Below are 19,643 nucleotides of genomic sequence, written 5' to 3'. Positions count from 1 at the left end.
ATCAAATTATTCAACGTTAATCTTACTCATAATTATATCAATCTAATCGGTTTGATCTCGATCTCGATTTTATATTATGTGATCTCGATTTTATATTATGTTTTCAGATTATATATCATTTTAGTGCATATGTGTATATATATTAATGATGGTATTCAAAAATAATATAACACCATATGGTAATATTTTTTTGGATTGACATATTAATAATTACTATTTGTTAAGTTTGTGTAATGTGTCACAATTATACGAACCTTAATTTATGTTGTTATGGAGTAGATATACATTTTTTAATTCGTGAAAACTTTTTTAATCGGTAGTCGTGTTTAAAACGTTTTCCATCAAAATAATAGGTTTAAAGCACTATTTGGTTTTTAATCTATCTAAAATTTTGTTATTTGGCCCTTGATCTATTATTTGGTCATATTTAGCTCCTAATCTATCCCAAATTGGTGAATTTTTACCCAATTTGAATTCAAACTTAACCGAATCATTATCTTATTAATAAGTAATGATATTTTGATACTTGAACTTAATAGATTTTAGTTTAGGATTTGTTTTTTGTTGGTTTGTTTTTTTAATCTAATTAATTATTTCCACATAATGTGGGGGAAAAAAAACTTTAAGAAATATAACATTTCAAGTTTAAGTGTCAAAATAACGTTACTTATCAATGAGATAACGATTCCGTTAAGTATTCATACAAATTGGGTGAAATTTCACCAAATGAGATAGGTCAAGGGCCAAATGTGATCAAATAATAGGTCAGGGGCCAAATGATATAATTTTGGATAGGTTATGGACCAAATAATTACAATATGTTCTATTTTGTAAACATTTCGTGAATATTTAGTGATAACATCTGATTTATAAATGATGTCATCAACCATTATTCCTTTTAGAATAAATAATGACAATTTACAAAAATGATGATAAGCTGTTATTCCTTCTAGAAAAATGATTACTAGCAATTAATATATAATTAATGCAGGGTTAATGAAAATTAATGGATGGATGACAATTAAAGTCAATTAAAGTAGGAGAATTGCAAAAGAGAGTATATATACCCTAGCTAGGAGTTACAAGTAAGTTAGCTACATTATCCTATTTTCAATACTGATTATTCTCCTATGATATTATTGACTTTATCATCGAAGTGCCCACGGTCGAACCTAACGGTCCTCACAGCGGAGCCACTAGTAGAAATATTAGAGGAGAAAAAATGCAGTTATTAAATTGGTGCCGTGAGCGTGGACACTAACAAACAGAAGATCACGAAATCATGATTGTATAGAGTTTCACAATGAACAAAACAACGGAGTCAACAAAATAGAAACTCCGAACTCAAACCTTGACTCTATCAGTACAAACGAATCTATCCAAAGATAGGGTTATCTATAGATTGGTGGGAAAGAGATTAACTACGTAATCTGAAATTGATTATGACAAAAAAAAGATAAGTTTTTCCTTTTCTTGTTCTGTTTTAATCAAAGAAATCTGAAGTTCACTACCCTTGTGAAGTGTTATGAATGTTATATATGTTATTATGATATATAACAAATTATGAAGGATAGCCATAGAGATGGATCTTCATTAAATCTTGTATGCTCAATATGCATCACATTTTTATGCATGCCAAGTGTAATATAACTTTGATAACATCCGCGTGTTATCCTTGGTGCAAACATATAATAATGAGAAGTAATGAGTATTTACCAGCATAATGCCCAGCCACGTGGCTTGGATCTAGACCCGTTTAGGATGGACATATGCCAGACGAAGCAAAGATGATAAGATCCACCCTTATATCCTCTTGGAATGGTCTCAAGGGTAACCAATGGTTAATGCCATTAATAGCATTGATGGCAAGAACGAAAAAATCCTAAGAATGAGCAATTAATATGTTAAAGAGCATTAATGACATGACTGTTCGTGTACCATATCATCAATATCCAGAGGTTATAGAATCCTACATAAATACCTCAACCCCAAGGTATTTGAGGTATGTATTCTGATTTACTAAAGTGCTTTTGTGAGTTATTATTCTCCAATAGCAATACTGACTTTGGCATTGGAGCTTCCCCCGTCGCTCCCAACGGTACCTCATAAGGAAGGACTTCTCAAATATCAACTGGTGTGATGAGCGTGGAGCTCTCAATTTTTTAGAGTTTCACCACGAACAAAAATGACAACTGATGGACCACCAAACCCTCCCTCAACAGGGATCACTACTGCTATCACCATAAGGATTGCTTCCCCATTTACTTCAGGAATCTCAACCCACCCTACTGAACCTATCATCCAAGGCATACATAATACATCTCCCTGAACCTTCCAAGAGGAAGTTGAACCGGAAGTAGCAGCCAATATGGGTTACAAATCAAGGGACTGTATAAGACAGATCTTAGGAAACCTGTCCGCTGAGATTGGTGCACCCATGCACAATCGCCCTCCGGTCCATTCGTAGAGGAGGGGAGCCTTTCTTGGTTCTGGAAGCACGTATGCGTATCCTAGGCCTTGGGAATATTATGTCACCAGTGCCCAAACACTTCTTCAGGGAGGGGCAATCCTTGGATCTTCGGCATAATTCTCCTCCTTCATGGCACCTGGAATGTCGAATCCTCCCTTATCCCACAACATCAAATCAACAGTTAGTCACTCCATAAACAATTCTCTTTCTCTTCAAATGGAACTATTTGGCAATCTGAAAAGATTGGAGACTCCAACGGGTCAATGGCAATTTGATCCAGTAACAGGGCAAATGCTATCTCACAATAGGGGTCTTCTGAACCCTTACTTCATGATTAGACCCCAACATATGACTACGGACCTCGAGGCGGAGCACCGGATCCGTTCACACCTCGCCGTTTGACATCAGACATATGGAGGACGAGATCGACATGCGAGTGCAAGAAGATATGACGAGACATGGATATTCGGCCAATAGACAAACCTTCCCTACTAACAAGAATTTGCCATTCACTGCGCAAATCCTAGGCTTTGAAGGAGATGGAAGATTTAAAGCTCCCACTTTGCCACAATACAAGGGAGAAGGTAACCCTAAAGCCCATGCACGTCAATACAAGGAACTAATGGATGTTTGTGACACCAACAAGAGAATCATCTATAGAGTTTTCTCCACAACCCTCAAAGAGCAAGAGTTTGATTGGTTATAATCTTTCCCTACCGGATCCATTGACGACTGGAGAAATTAAGTTGGGAGTTCTGTGCAAAAAAAATCGCAAGGTGTATCCCACTAGTGGTGGCATGTCGAAAGATGTATGATCTTGTGCAGGGAGAAGATCAACCCTTAAGAGAGTACATCGACAAATTCAACTAGCTATGTGTCCAGATCACCCAATACGGCCATAGAGATAGTGATTTGAAACACCATATGCGAGAGATTAAGGGAAGACATTGTCACACATCACCCTAGAACTCTCATGGAGCTAATCGAAATGTCCAATAAGTTTATGGAGGTAAATGACATGAAGAGAGAGAGATGTGTTAATGTTGAAGAACCAAAATATCGAATCTAAATGGAAAGATAGCTCTCGAGATACGCCAACCAGGAACAAACGGACCACAAAAGACAGACCAACTTACACTCCCTTAAATACCCCTAAAAGGGAAGTCCTCATGTGGATTGAGAAAATCCAATACAAATAGGACATATGATATCTCGTCACTAAAGTAGGGGAGCATGTGAATGTTAGAAGAAACGGCAAGGCCTATTGCCGATTTCATTGGAGAAATAGTCACAGCACAGAAGCATGCTGAGAGTTATCTAAAGAAATAGAAAAGCTGATAGAGAGGGGCAAGTTGGACAAGTTCATCCAAGATACTAAAGATCCAAAAGAAAACAAGCAGAAGTCAGATAAAAAAGAGTAATCAATGTCATAGCGGGCTGACCAGGATATCTGATAGGGGTATTTTACCCCTATCTTTTAGCGTGATTTACGGTTTAATTTTAGAAGAAATAAATAAGTTTAATTACAAAAATATAGTGTTTTTAATAAAATAGCGAAATAAGAATAAAGTCTGTGCTTCGAGCTAATTTTCCTCGTTTTTTATTAGTTTAGGGAATAAAAACGTCAAGCTAACTCGGCTCTCAAGATTTGTATTTCAGGTACAAGCAAGGAGTGAAAATCTACTCAAATACGCGGGGCGTATCATCCTATACGTGGGGCGTAAAACATGGTGTCAGGAATAATTGCCTTATCCGCAGACACCACGTAGAACTGACTCAGCATACGCGAGGCGTATGACACCTTACGCGAGGCGTATGACATATGTCGGAAATGATTGGCCTAATCCTGAAAGTCAGACTGCACTGTCTCCTTGAGTCAACTCTTTTACGCGGGGCGTACTTTAGCTACGCAGGGCGTGCTTGAGACAACAAAACACGGAATTGGTCCACATGCAGGAGATTTCTGACGGAATGGGCATATACGCAGGGTGTGCCTCACCTTATGCGGGGCGTATCATGGGATTTCTGCACCAAATAATGTTGCTCCATACTTGTACCTTATGAAGTTACAATTCTACCCCTAGCTTGATTTATAAATAAGAGTGACTAGCAATCATTTAGACACCTCTACATACCTTTACCTTACCTTGAACATAGCTACATTTTGCTTCTTCTAGATAGTTATTGTATAGTTTTGGTTTTAGATTCAGTTTATGTAATAAAACTCTCCCACCTCGAGAGCTTGTTCGGTTATTCCGGCGTTCCATCAACGTTCTGCTCCATCATTCATCACCAAGCTCGAGAGTTCCACCTCCAAGTCCTAAGAGACGGTCTTGAGTCCGGTTGGCTAGTTCCGAGGGCCGATTCTTCCCTCTCCGCTTGCTAATTAGCTTGCACTCTTCCTATGTACTAGGCTTGGTTGTATTCCTCATTTATGCTTTCCACATTTATAGTATATGATTTGCAATTTCCGTTTCTATATACGTGTTGATGTTTATTGCTTGTTTTGATACTCGTAATTGACTATTGTGTAGGGGAACGCGATTTCCGATGCCATTCGGGCTATTTTTAGGGATTCATATAGGTGTTGCCCTACCGGAAGTGACGCTCCGAAAACCGTAGGAATTGACACACCACGGAACTTACGGGCCCTAGTTTCTGATCCCCAGCATTAGACACGCCTTGACTAGGAACCACGTAGTCTAAGTACTTCACGGGTCGGTCGAACTACACGTAGTCGTCTTTGCAAGAGTAAATTGTCAATCGAATATATTCGGAGTCATTGCCTTTTATATTTATAACTTATCGTCGCCCATATCATTCCGTGGAGTTTTCCGTTACATAAACCTGTGTCGCCAATAGTTTAGGAGTAGGTTGTAGTTGTGTCATACACCAATCCCAAAGTATACGCCGCTTAAATAACATACGAAACCGAGTCGTCTAATACTTGCAGTTATAAATCTCGTGGATTCGATACCCGGTCTTAACCGGATTATTACTTGATACGACGGGGTACACTTGCCCCTAAGTAGTCGTAGCGTCTAGTAGAGTTAAGAGCAATTTATAAAGAACACATCCATAGATATAGAGTCCGCACTCATAATATATACATTTCATCGTAGAAACTCTACCACTAGACGCCGCGCTATTAAGTTTTTGGCGCCGTTGCCGGGGATTTATAATATCTTGCAATATTAGATAAAAACGTTTTATTGTTAGTTTAAGCATTTGTAAATATTATTTTCTCTTTTTGTGAATAATTTATTTCGTTTTATGTCGTTACTAATGATTTGTTTCATGGTATGATGCTTCATAGTCGTCATCGGTGGGACGACCGCATGGATGACGAATGCCCACACTCAACCTCGCAATTTGATGTAGTAGACTCTTTGCTTAAAGATATTCATGAAGGATTATCTAACACTGAGACATATTTCAGGGAAATAGGAAATCTATGGGCCAGATTGAAGTCTCCTCGTGATTCTGCCGCGGACGAATCAAGTCGAGAGTCCAATTCGGTTTGTCAAAATGGGAAGCTCGAGTTAGTCGGGTTTTCTCAAAAGGATTCCCCAAAGAATAAAAGTCGTCTCAGTTGTGAGGAAACGGACATCGATGAGCCGGTTGTGTGCGGACCCATGGAAATAAATCTAAAGCTAGAAGAGTCGGAGGTTCCTTCTACCTCGGAACATTTTGCTCCCTTTGAACTACCAAAGGAGTCAAAAAGGGAGCAAACTAAACTCTTCGATAATTTCTGTACATATAGTTTTTGGTTTTTGGTAAACTCTTTTGAAGCGAACAATCCGTTTTGCAGGTACGGGTTGTTTATTCAAGAATTTGAATTCCTAACGCGAATGGAAGCATACACCTAGGAGGAAGTTCAAAGTCGAGCTACTTCGACTCAAAACGTAGCGCCGGTTTGAGTTTCTCGAACCACTTGTCTATATATATTATAAACGTTTTTCAACTTATTTTTATTTTTGTTTGTCTCTACTTCTAGTATTTTTACGTATGTCATTGTTAGTTTCTGCCATCTCATCATCTTCCCTTTCAGCTATCATTTTATTTTTACTCTCATTTTATTTTCTTTTGTATCCTCTTGCATAAATAAAAATAAGAAAAACAAATCCCATATTAATCCAAAACATTTTTTGAGCTACGCGGGACGTACAACCCCATGCGCCCCGCGTAGTTGTGTGTCTGCCCATTTTACTCAATAAAAGACACACTACGCGGGGCGTATCCTCTGTCACGCCCCGCGTACCCATCGTGAGTAAAACCTTTTCGAATAAGCGCCACGTGGGAGGACACGCGGGACGCGCCCCAGGGCACGCCTCGTTTATCCTCGGGGAGTTGTGAATTACAACTCCCCATGGCAACTCCCTTTCCCTCAAACTTTCCATCACTCATCTTCCCCATACACCTTTTCCACTTCCACACTCCACCTTCCTTTCCATCCAATCAACTTCCACCTTTTCAAATTCAAACTCCCTCCACAATAAATTTTAACTACCTCCTTAATTACAATTTAAATAATAAATAAAAATATTAAGCAATTAATAATTAAACATAAAAATCATAAAAACTCATTAAAAACTCATAAAACTTAAAATTAAAAATCAGAAAACTGATCAAAAACCGAAAAAAATCCTTCCACCTCCCCCTCTTACGCGGGGGCGTATCTCCATATACGCCCCGCGTCCTAGCCCGTTTTTCCACCAAAAAGGGGCAGGAGGTGCGATACGCGAGGCGTGCCCTCTTTCACGTCCCGCGTACCGCACCAATTCTTGCGAAAAATAAGCTCAGGGGGAGGGATATGTGGGGCGTGGCCCCTTCACGCCTCGCGTACCCCTCTGGGAATCCGAGCTTTGCATGGATTTCCCACTTTTTCCCTATTTAAACCCCTCTTCTCCCTCTCTTTCTCACTCACACAACCTACCTACACCCTCTACCCCTCATCCACTCCTCTCCTATCTTTCACCACCATGGTTAGGCGAAAACATACCGCCGACATGCGTCCCCCACGGTCCACTAGGGCCCGTTCTTCCCGTTCCGCACAAAATCAACAACCATTACCCGAACGGGAGGGGACACCACCACTTACCCGCCTACACCGGGCTCCTTTTCATCTCCTAACCGAGGGGGAGGCCGAGCACTACCAAACATTTTCCGTCGCCCACTTTATGGAACTCCATACATTGAGCGGAACACTCTTGACCGTTTCGGCCTTGGCGGGGCTTTCGTGGAGCGCCTCCGTGCCCTCTCTTGGTACGATCACTTTCTTGCACGGCACCACGTTTACCCCTCCTTAGTTTTGGAGTTCTACACCACCTTCACCTCTAACAATGTCCCCGGTGCCGCCCTCTTCAATTTTCGCCTTCACAACCACCCCTTCACCATTGATACCCAATGGCTCCGCAATCACTTCACCAAACAAGCGGAAGATGGTATCTCCTATTGGCCCGAGGATGTTTCTGCTCGTGATTTTTGGACCTCCATCACTGGGTCCGAGGATTATGATGTCTCCAACCTCCGCCCCTCTCTCATTCGTGATCCAATCCTCCAACTTCTCCATCGCTTCATCTCCGTCTACTTTTTGGGGAAGTCGGAATCCACCAAGGTCAACAAGGACGAACTTTTGGCACTCTATTATTGTGTCAACAACCGTGCCTATGACCTCTCCTATCTTGTGGCCGTCCAACTCCACCACATCTCCACCCGAAAGCGGGGCAAGATCGGGTTGGGCCATCTAGTCACTCTTTTCGCCACTTCCGCTCTTGGTGAGGCTACCCTTGCTCGCCTCCCAAGCCTTTTGCCTCGGCCCGTGGAGAAGAACGCCTTCAAATCCCTTAAGTGCTCCACCTCGGGCCCGGATGAAACCTCGGGGGCGGCTCGCTCTCACGAGGAGGAAGGTTCGGATTCGGATATGGGCCTCAATTTCAGTCCTCCGCCTAACCATGACTTCAATTCCATCTATGCTCGGTTGGATATCTTGGAGGATAACCAACACCGGGACCGGGTTCATTATGACTCCCCAATTCGCCACCCTCAACACCCGCTTCGACTCCATCGAAGCACAACAACGGGAGGATCGGGCCCATCTCGATGCTCGCTTTGATGCCCTCACCAACTCCTTCACCTCATACTTCAACCTCCACGGAAATCCGCCTCCACCACAACCATAGTTTCCGTTTTTCTTTCTCTTTTCTGTTTTCTTTATGTATTTTCTTTTGCTATTTCCTATGTTGTTCTTATGTTTTTAATGTACGATGTTGCTTCTATTTAAAATTGTTAAGTTTCGTTTGTGTTTTGTGCTTTCGTTATTTCCGTTTTTATAATTTCGAATAACACCACGCAGGGCGTACCCCATGGTACGCCCCGCGTACCCACCTTTTTTATGCTTAACAAAGCTCAGAAACTCAAACACGTGGGGCGCCTTGTTCCTGCGCCCCGCGTATTTGAGTCTCTGACTCAAAACGCATTAAAAATGCTACCCTACGCGGGGCGCCCCCCTGGGCACGCCTCGCGTAGGGCCCCTGACCATTAAGGGTCTTCTTTTCCTTCTTTACTTTATTTTTGTTTTTGTTTTAACTTCTTTTTGCGACGCCCTTGGAATAGGCGTCATTTTAAATAACGCGGAGGGCCGTGCAACCCCGCACTTTTAGTTTGGTTTGCACTACCAAAAACAAAAATAAAAATTTAATAACAACAAAATAATTAAACTGACTTATTACTCTTTAAAATTTTCCCGACACGCTATCCCTCCTTCGGAAATTAATTAAAGTTCCGTTATTTGTCATCAAAAAATAAAATCATCGGAACATAAAGGAATGATTCAATTAAGAGATTTTAGTCTTGATCTTAAAGTTAGGGAATTTGTGCAAAACTTAGGATTAGTACTAAACTAAGACATTGAGTCTTAACTCAAATGTTATCTTCATAATAAACTTTAAAAAGGCAATAAAAACAGGATAGTTGAGAATTTGACGAAGACTTGATAGTACACAATTTAAACCCGAATCTTTGTGAGGTATTCTTGAGCCTAAAAGAGTTCGTACGAGAACTCTAATTCTTTCACAATTTTTCGAGAGCTTTGACTTCACTCGACTCATAGAATTTGCATCCAATACCGGGTTAAGTACACTTATTTTTGGTAAAAAGGCAATAGATGATAAATCGAACCCACTTAGGCTAATTTTTCTTAATTTATTTTTCTCGTTTTCATTGAACATTAGGAAACCCCTTCGAGCCTATTAACTAACTTTTTTGTTAATACCCTCTTAACATTTAACCCTTTTTCCTCTTGTTCAATTACCGACATAATCAAGTTGCACCCGAATTACCCGGAATAAGTCACGGCCTTAGCAAATGAGCACCATAAGTCTTCAAAATATTGTTTTTGTGCCTCTATCAAAACAAAGGATACGATAAAAATAAAAAGGCATTCTCAAGATCCACCCGAGCAATTTTGAAGTATATTTTGTAAAATTCGCCAAGGCCAAAATAAGCAATGGTACGATGCAATCATGGTATTTTTGAACTCGAGTTTCTTTAAACTAACCACTAAAGAAGCCACCCACATTACAACGCCCCTCCGGTTTCATTTTTAATATTGCCTAACCATATTTTAGGAGGAAAAACCCGGATGAAAATGCAAATTCAACATGATCTCGAGTAAGTGCAAAGAAGAGTGCTAAAACACCGACCCACCTAAAATTGAGCGTAAGAGCGAAATCCCTTGGTGAGGTACTATCGGGTTCTCAAAAGATAATCAACCCCCGTTAATATTTCCTATTAAATCTTGATCATGGAGGTTTCAAACAAGTTTCGTACTCAATTGTTTGCGTAGGTACTTACCGAAACCTTTGCACAAAACCATAACTTTGAAATCACGCACTTGGCAAAACCAACCTTCGGTTTGTTTCTTAACTTTCTCAATCCCTTGTCTTTCAATTTCTTTTACTTGAGGACAAGTAAAACTTTAAAGTCCGAGGAGGTTTTATAGGGGTATTTTACCCCTATCTTTTAGCGTGATTTACGGTTTAATTTTAGAAGAAACAAATAAGTTTAATTACAAAAATAGAGTGTTTTTAATAAAATAGTGAAATAAGAATAAAGTCTGTGCTTCGAGCTAATTTTCCTCGTTTTTTATTAGTTTAGGGAATAAAAACGTCAAGCTAACTCGGCTCTCAAGATTTGTATTTCAGGTACAAGCAAGGAGTGAAAATCTACTCAAATACGCGGGGCGTAAAACATGGTGTCAGGAATAATTGCCTTATCCGCAGACACCACGTAGAACTGACTCAGCATACGCGAGGCGTATGACACCTTACGCGAGGCGTATGACATATGTCGGAAATGATTGGCCTAATCCTGAAAGTCAGACTGCACTGTCTCCTTGAGTCAACTCTTTTACGCGGGGCGTACTTTAGCTACGCAGGGCGTGCTTGAGACAACAAAACACGGAATTGGTCCACATGCAGGAGATTTCTGACGAAATGGGCATATACGCGGGGCGTATCATGGGATTTCTGCACCAAATAATGTTGCTCCATACTTGTACCTTATGAAGTTACAATTCTACCCCTAGCTTGATGTATAAATAAGAGTGACTAGCACTCATTTAGACACCTCTACATACCTTTACCTTACCTTGAACATAGCTACATTTTACTTCTTCTAGATAGTTGTTGTATAGTTTTGGTTTTAGATTCAGTTTATGTAATAAAACTCTCCCACCTCGAGAGCTTGTTCGGTTATTCTGGCGTTCCATCAACGTTCCGCTCCATCATTCATCACCAAGCTCGAGAGTTCCACCTCCAAGTCCTAAGAGACGGCCTTGAGTCCGGTTGACTAGTTCCGAGGGCCGATTCTTCCCTCTTCGCTTGCTAATTAGCTTGCACTCTTCCTATGTACTAGGCTTGGTTGTATTCCTCATTTATGCTTTCCACATTTATAATATATGATTTGCAATTTCCGTTTCTATATACGTGTTGATGTTTATTGCTTGTTTTGATACTCGTAATTGACTATTGTGTAGGGGAACGCGATTTCCGACGCCATTCGGGCTATCTTTAGGGATTCATATAGGTGTTGCCCTACCGGAAGTGACGCTCCGGAAACCGTAGGAATTGACACACCACGGAACTTACGGGCCCTAGTTTCTGATCCCCAGCATTAGACACGCCTTGACTAGGAACCACGTAGTCTAAGTACTTCACGGGTTGGTCGAACTACACGTAGTCGTCTTTGCAAGAGTAAATTGTCAATCGAATATATTCAGAGTCATTGCCTTTTATATTTATAACTTATCGTCGCCCATATCATTCCGTGGAGTTTTCCGTTACATAAACCTGTGTCGCCAATAGTTTAGGAGTAGGTTGTAGTTGTGTCACACACCAATCCCAAAGTATACACCGCTTAAATAACATACGAAACCGAGTCGTCTAATACTTGCAGTTATAAATCCCGTGGATTCGATACCCGGTCTTAACCGGATTATTACTTGATACGACGGGGTACACTTGCCCCTAAGTAGTCGTAGCGTCTAGTAGAGTTAAGAGCAATTTATAAAGAACACATCCATAGATATAGAGTCCGCACTCATAATATATACATTTCGTCGTAGAAACTCTACCACTAGACGCCGCGCTATCAATATCAACCACCAGTCAAAAAAGCTAAGTGTTATCATCGTAATTTATAGTATTTTAGTATTTAACTACTAGTTATTTTGTACCATTTTAATAATTGTTTTTGTATATTTTCTTCATTTTATGTATCTAAGCCACTTTGTGTGTTTTCTAGGCACTTTCGCAAGGTTTTCGACACAAATAACCAAGTCGGGGCTTAAGGCGACAACTTGGGAGTAAAAAGGACTAGAAGAAAGGAGTTTTAGTGACACCCAACATGCACCTCGTCGCGGATGGGTGCTGTAAGATAAAAGTCCAATTGTTCACACTAGGACAGATTTGACACATTTTCGTATTTTCAACGTATCTCCCTCATACGGACTCGGATTGAGGCGATTAAAAATGCGTTGGAAAGCTAAGAGAAAGATGAACAAATGACTAATAATAATCATCTCCAAATGGCCCAGAAAATTATCTAAATTGATGAACATGTTGGAGCCTATGATTCCTTTCCCACCTTTACACATTTCAACTCCTAAATTGTCAAAGTCTTCCACCACCCTTTCTTAAAGGCTGAATTCAGAAGATTAGGGAGTGGGAGGCTATAAGGAGACTTGGTCTTTGGAATTATGTGCGTCATTTTACTATAAAAGGAGACCTTGGGTGCCATTTGAAGACACACCAAGCTTATGCTTAATTCCTCCCTCTATAATGTTATTTTGCTGATTTTTCTCTTCAAAAACCAGTTGTTTTTGTTGTTGTAATTGTTGTTATTGTTCTTAAGGTGTTGTTTGTGCAAAAGTTCATCCAATAAAAGTAAGTTTCAAGTTACCGAAGAAATTCGTTCGGCAATCGTCATTACGGTTTCTTCTAAACTTTAATCTCTTTTATTACTGTGAACTCCATTATCTATCTTTCTAAGGTGTGTTTTAATCTAATCATGGGCTAAAACCCCCTTAACTAAGGCTAAAAGCGGATCTTAACCTTAATTATATGGTAATTACGTTTAACCTATTTAAGCTATGTTTATCCTTTTTTAGAACTAACTTATGATTCTTAATGCTTGTAGGAGATTGGCCAACTTCCTACTTGAATATAATTAATCGTTTATATTGACCGTGATTAAATTGATTAATCAAAATTCATAAGTTGGACCTGATGACCGTTTAGTGTGGCTTATTGGTTTTTCAAGGTTTTTCATGAATCTTATTACAAATCTTAGATTTATTACTTTAGCCGGACCAATGGAAAGTAATAAATCGAAGGTTTGGAATTAAGAAAACTTAATGCTTCTTTGGATTAATTACTTGACCCGGACCAAGGGAAAGTAATTAATCGAAAGTTTAGAACTAATTACTCGGGCGGTTTTTCTTGAATCTTAAGTAATCACTTTAGCCGGACTAAGGTAAAGTAGGTTAAAAAGGTTTAGATTAATAAAACTTAATGCTTCTCTTGATTAATTACTTGAGCCGGGCCAAGGGAAAGTAATTAGTCGAGAGTTTAGAACCAATCTCGAGAACTATTAGTTAATAAGAAAAATCATCATCTTAAAAATGATAAAACAACTTAAAAGGGGTTAAGTGTTATTACCAAGCAAAAAGGTTAAGTGAAGCTATTATAAGTATTCTCTCATCTAATTTTGTACAATTTTCATCTCACTTTTTAATTAAGTCTTAACTTGGTTATCCAACAAACTCTACCTTTCGATTGTTTAAATAATAGATAGTAAGAAAAAAGATTAGTACTTATAATCACCATCCTCGTGGGAACGATACTCTACTTTCACTTTATTACTTGATACACGACTAAGGTACATTTGCCTTCACATGCACGTATACGTAAAACGCGCATCAAGTTGTTGGCCCGTTGCCGGGGATGGTTGAGTTGTAATATTAATCTAGTCGAACTTCTATTAATTTAAACGTTTTTTAATACTTTTATCTTTTTCTTCACCTTTTTTTATGATTCTTTTGTAGGGAGATGGCGATGAATGAGTTTTCATGGAGAATACATTCGTCGACCGAAAAAGTTTTCAACTCATTCTACTCAAATTGGGAGGAAGAACCTGAAAATTCATGGTTCAAATATCAGTATGATGGTCCAAATTCACCATGACATATCGGCGATTAAGAAAAGACTGTTGGTCCCTTGAAATGTGAGAATTAGTTCCTAGGGGGGGTTAAGGAACTATTTAAAATTTTCTCTTAGAAGGCTGACTTATATTAATCTTGACTTAAAATTTTTCTCTTAAATTCTTCAGCACGGTGATATTGAGTAAGGTCAGAGGCGGCTTTAGTTAATTAAAGACCAAGGCTGCTTATAACGTTGAGTTAAGAGATAGCACTAGACAGTCTATTCCTGAGCTCAGCACCAAATCACACAACTCAATATATATTAGTTAAGCATTTTACTAGGCACAATACAAAGCAAGCAGATAAGGAGTTAAGGTTTAGAGAATGTTACTCAGCAGTTTTATCCTGGTTCGGCCTCCTGCCTACATCTAGTCCCCGGTATCCTTCCGAGCTTTAATCCATTACTGAGCTCTTTAAGGTAAAGCACAAACCTCTTACAATAGTCAGCGAGTATACAGAGTACCTTCCTCTATATCCTATACTCAACATTATTCTACCACTGAGTGCTAAAACCGAGCAACTTAGTATCTCCTAACAATCTTTAGAATTGATAAAGGTTTTGTTCTAAATACATAGAACACTTTGAATGATCTAAAGTCTAATCTTTTACACAGAATGAGATTGTGTGTAAGATTTCTTTTCTTTGCTTTGCTTTGGCACAGAACTTTAAGTAGGAATTTGGTCAGCGTTTCGACTTGGTGAAGATCTGCATCGAATGAAGCAAATGAAGGGCCTATTTATAGCGACACTTGAGCCTTCAGTGATTTCGAATTTCAAAATAACTGTTTGAGGAAAATGGCTCTGCTGCCCCTTTCACTCCTCAGTGCTCAGTGTCTTCGGCCAATAAGAACGTTGCCTTTTCTGTGTTGATTAGTGCTCAGATGCTTTTGGTCAGTAAGCGTCAGGTTGTCTTTCCATTTATGGCAAAGTCTTCTTGACAGCTTTCTGTTGCATCTGAACTTTTCCTTAATTGGATTAGCTTTTTCTCCAAATTGTTTGAGTCAACTTTCACGTTGTTTGTTGAACTCAGCAGCTTCGTTGTGAAGGAGATATCCAGTCTTCTGTATCCTTCTTCTTGCTGGGTTGAGTTGTTCCAACAGGCCTTGATCCGATTTGACTTTGTCTTGGGCCTTGACTTTGCTTAATGGACTTTGGGCTTTGGTCTTAATGTCTTTCAACACTTGTGAATTAAATACTCAAAACACTTGAACAAACACATTAGTAACAAATACATCAAAGCATTTAAATTTAATGTGTTGGAATATTTTATCATAGGGATTTAATTCTAATTTGAATAATTTTATCAAATCAAAATCATTGTGGAAATGTGTTTCAACAAACTCCCTCATTTTGATGTTGGAAAAATATTAAATTAGGAACTCAGCATGAAGCTCCCCTATGATTATTGACCTTAGTTTTGCTTCTGAGTTCTCCCCCATAAGGGTTGGCCTGCTGACTTAGCTTTGCTTTAAACATTTCAAGGTTTAACTAAGCAAGGCTGAGTTCAAGGTCAGAAGCAAGCCAGGTTTAAGAACATGTTCATTTCACTCAGTTTTGATACTTGTTGGAATTATTCTATTAAGAGTGTTCAGATATCAGAGTTGAAAGTTACATTGAGTTATCAAGGTTACTAAGTTAGAAATACTCAGTGGCTTATACTTGAATGAGTCTTATGTTCTTAGGTTGAGTTATTTGTTCAATATCTTTTAAGTGTTAGATATTATAAGCAAGTCAAGATAAGTTGGACATAGGCAATTGTTGAAACACCTTTCCACAAGATTTTGATTTGAGAAAATCATCCATGATTAAGAGGCAATTAAATTTAGATGCTTTGATTTAATTGTACTAATATGTTTGTTAAATATTGAGTGCAAAAATATATAAAGTAAAGACAGGACAAAAGTCAGCACAAGCGAAGCTGAGTAGAACGGAACTCAGCATGACAGAATGGAAGCTGAGTGGAGTAAAAAATCAGAAGCAAAACGAAGCTGACTAACAATTGAAGATTTCTTCAAAAGCGATTAAACAGAACGGAGCTGACCTAGAAGGAACTCAGCATGAACGTTGAACATTCGAAAAGAACAAATGAAGCTGAGTAACAGTCAGGACAGCATGAAGGATCCGTTCTCTAAAAGACAAAGTCTGCCAATCTTCTGCACCAATAATTGGAACCTCGAAGACACCTAAAAGACTAATTCCAAGAGTCATGGGACGATGGATTATTGGAAAAAGACAACTGACGCAAACAGACGAACCAGACGACTAGAAGACAAACCTGACGCCTGAAGAAAATAGAGAAAGGGAATGGTGGTGCAGTCTGAAGCTTTCCAGAAATTGTTCCCCAAAAGAGCCGTTTTGATGTTAACGGTTAAGACATTTCAAAACGATCAAATCTACAGATTTCCTTCTATAAAAGGACAATCGAAAAACTTGGATAGACACTGAAGCATTGAAAGAAAAAATCAAGAGAGAAAGTTTCAAAAGCACTCAAATACAAAAAGGATCTTACACCAACTCTTCTATTCTATGTGTAAATGCTAGATTGATTTGTAATCATCTAAAGTGTTCTTTAGTTCAAAAAGAACAAGTCTGTGATCAATAGGAATATTGAGAGTGTAAAGCTGAGTGCTTAGTTGTAAGCATTTCAGTGGTAGAGAAATCTAGGTGCTGGGTTGTAGCACTTAGTAGGAGTTGAGTAGACGAATAGAGGAAGGTACTCTTGCATATTCAACTGCCTTGTAATTGGTTTGTGCTCTACCTTTAAAGAGCTCAGTATTGGATTCAAAAAGCCCGGAGGACTCTGGGGACTAGACGTAGGCAGAGAGGCCGAACCAGGATAAGTGATACTGAGTAATTTCTAAACTCTCTCTTATAACTGCATGTGTTGTTTGCTTTATTTACTCAGCATATAAATTGCCTAAGCTGATCCTGAGTAAGTAAGTGGTGCTGAGTTAGAAGCTGACCTCCAAGAGTGTCAATTCCTAACTATCAAGGAAACAACTTTGGTCAACATCTGACTAAAGCTGTCCTGTGATATATCTCACCAAGCTGACCAAAGGCAGAGTTAATAAACTCTCAAAAATAACTTCCAGTCAGCTTAATTAAAACGCGAAAAAGTTATATTAGTTCCTAACCCCCCCTTGGAACTAATTACTAGGGACCAACAAGTGGTATCAGAGCCTAAGCTCACTACTCAAAGATTTAACAATCTTGAGCTGATCCCTAAAAATGGGTGAGAATAGCACTCGTTTCCTTCCTGGAAACCAAACAACGCAGATACTCCCTGAGGGGTTATCGATCACTAGACCTCCCCTATTCTTTGGATCAAACTATACTTTCTGGAAGAATAGGATGAAGAACTTTATACAAGCCACAAACATGAGTGCATGGCTTGCAATTGTTCAAGGTCCATATGTGCCATACAAAACTGTTAACAATGAGAAAATTGTTAAAAGTGAGGCTGAGTGGACAGAGGATGACCTCAGAAAATTACAAAATAATGCTTCGGCTATAAATATGCTTCACTGTGCGTTAGATGCTGCAGAATACAATAAGATTTCAGGTTGTGAGTCAGCACAGGAGATTTGGAAGAAGCTTGAAGTAACCTATGAAGGCACAAGCAAAGTTAAGGAGTCTAAAGTCAATCAACATATGAGACTCTACGAGCTGTTTGAGATGAAGGAGGATGAAGACATCTCAGAGATGAACGCAAGGTTCACAAACATTATAAATTAGCTAAAAAGGCTTGGAAAGAACTTCACTGAAGAAGAACATGTGAAGAAAATTCTGAGAAGTCTGCCCAAGAGCTGGCAAGCAAAGAAAACAGCCGTAGAAGAAGCCCAAGACTTGACTACCTATAAATATGATGAGCTGATCGGTTCCCTGCTGACCCATGAAATCTCTATGAAAAACTTTGAAGCCAAAGAGAAAGAAAAATCAGAAGATAAGAAACAAAAATCCCTTGTCATGAAAGCTGACTCAACTGAAGCGGAGTCAACTGATGATGAGGAACTGGGCATGTTCACCAGAAAGATGAAAAGGCTATTCAGGAGAAATGATAGAAATGGCAAAAGATTATTTAGAAGAAATGATAAGTACAAAGCTGAGTCAAGCGACAAGTACAAGAAGGACAGCTCGAAATCTGTCACATGTTTTGAGTGTCATCAAACCGGGCACATCAAGTCAAGTTGTCCCAACCTCGGGAAAGAGAAGAAGGGAAGCAAAAAGGCTATGGTAGCCACGTGGAGTGACAGTGATGAGTCAACATCATCTGAAGCTGAGCAAAATGAAACAGCCAACATATGTTTTATGGCAGATGATGGAGCTGACCAATCCCAATCTGAGCATGCTGACCTCTCTGATGAAACTGACTAGGAGAATCACAACAATGAGGTAACATCCTTACTTTTGCTTAGAAACGAAATGGTAAATGCCCTGAGTGACTTATATACACTAACTAAGAAGTGTAACAAAAAGATTAAGGAACTCAGCAGGCGCTGTGATGAGATTGAAGAGGTCAAGCTGAGTGACCTCTGATATCTTCTCCAGGACAACTCTGACTTGCATACCAACATGCAAATCTTACATAAGTTTGTCACAGAGGTTCAATCTGAGTCAAAGAAACTTAGAAAGGATATCACAACGTTACAGAGTCAAGAGAATGGCTCAAAAAGAAATAAAGCCCATGCTGAGTACGCAAATACTAGTCAGCATAAGCAAGTTACTCAATGTGAGTGTTGTGGAAAAAGGGGACACACAAAGGATGTATGTTGGCATAACAAGCGGACTGTCCAATGTGACTTCTACGGAAGAAAAGGACATACCACAAAAGTATGTTGGCATGCCCAACACAATAATGCTGACTATACTCAGTTCAACCCACAAAGGGTACCTTTTTGTGATTTCTGTGGCAAGCCAGGCCCACCATAAAAGTATGTCGTCACAAGCTAAAATATGATTTTGCACCTGTTTATACTAACAAGAAAGGACCCAAAAGAAATTGGGTACCTAAAAATGAATAGTTTGAACTGCAGGTCAGCTTGACATGCGTGGAGAAGTCAAAACTATGGTATATAGACAGCGCATGCTCAAGGCATATGACAGGTGATGAAACTCAGTTCATCACACTAGAGCTTAAACGAGGTGGAAGTGTAAGCTTTGGAGACAACAAGAAGGGTAAGATAGTCGGATCAGGTACTATCGGAGGTAACCCAACTATTGAATCTGTCTCCTTAGTTAAAGGTCTCAAATACAATCTGCTGAGTATAGCTCAGCTTTGCAAGAGCGGCAGAAAGGTTGTATTTGATGATACTAAGTGTCAAATACTCGAGGGAAATACAAATGAACTGATTTTAACTGCCCCTCGTGTAGAAAATCTATATATGTTAAACTTAGAAAAACAGTTTTCTAAAA

This window comes from Euphorbia lathyris, chromosome 3, assembly GCF_963576675.1.
Source record: "Euphorbia lathyris chromosome 3, ddEupLath1.1, whole genome shotgun sequence".
Lineage (NCBI taxonomy): Eukaryota > Viridiplantae > Streptophyta > Magnoliopsida > Malpighiales > Euphorbiaceae > Euphorbia > Euphorbia lathyris.
Note: the sequence above shows the minus strand (reverse complement) of the source record.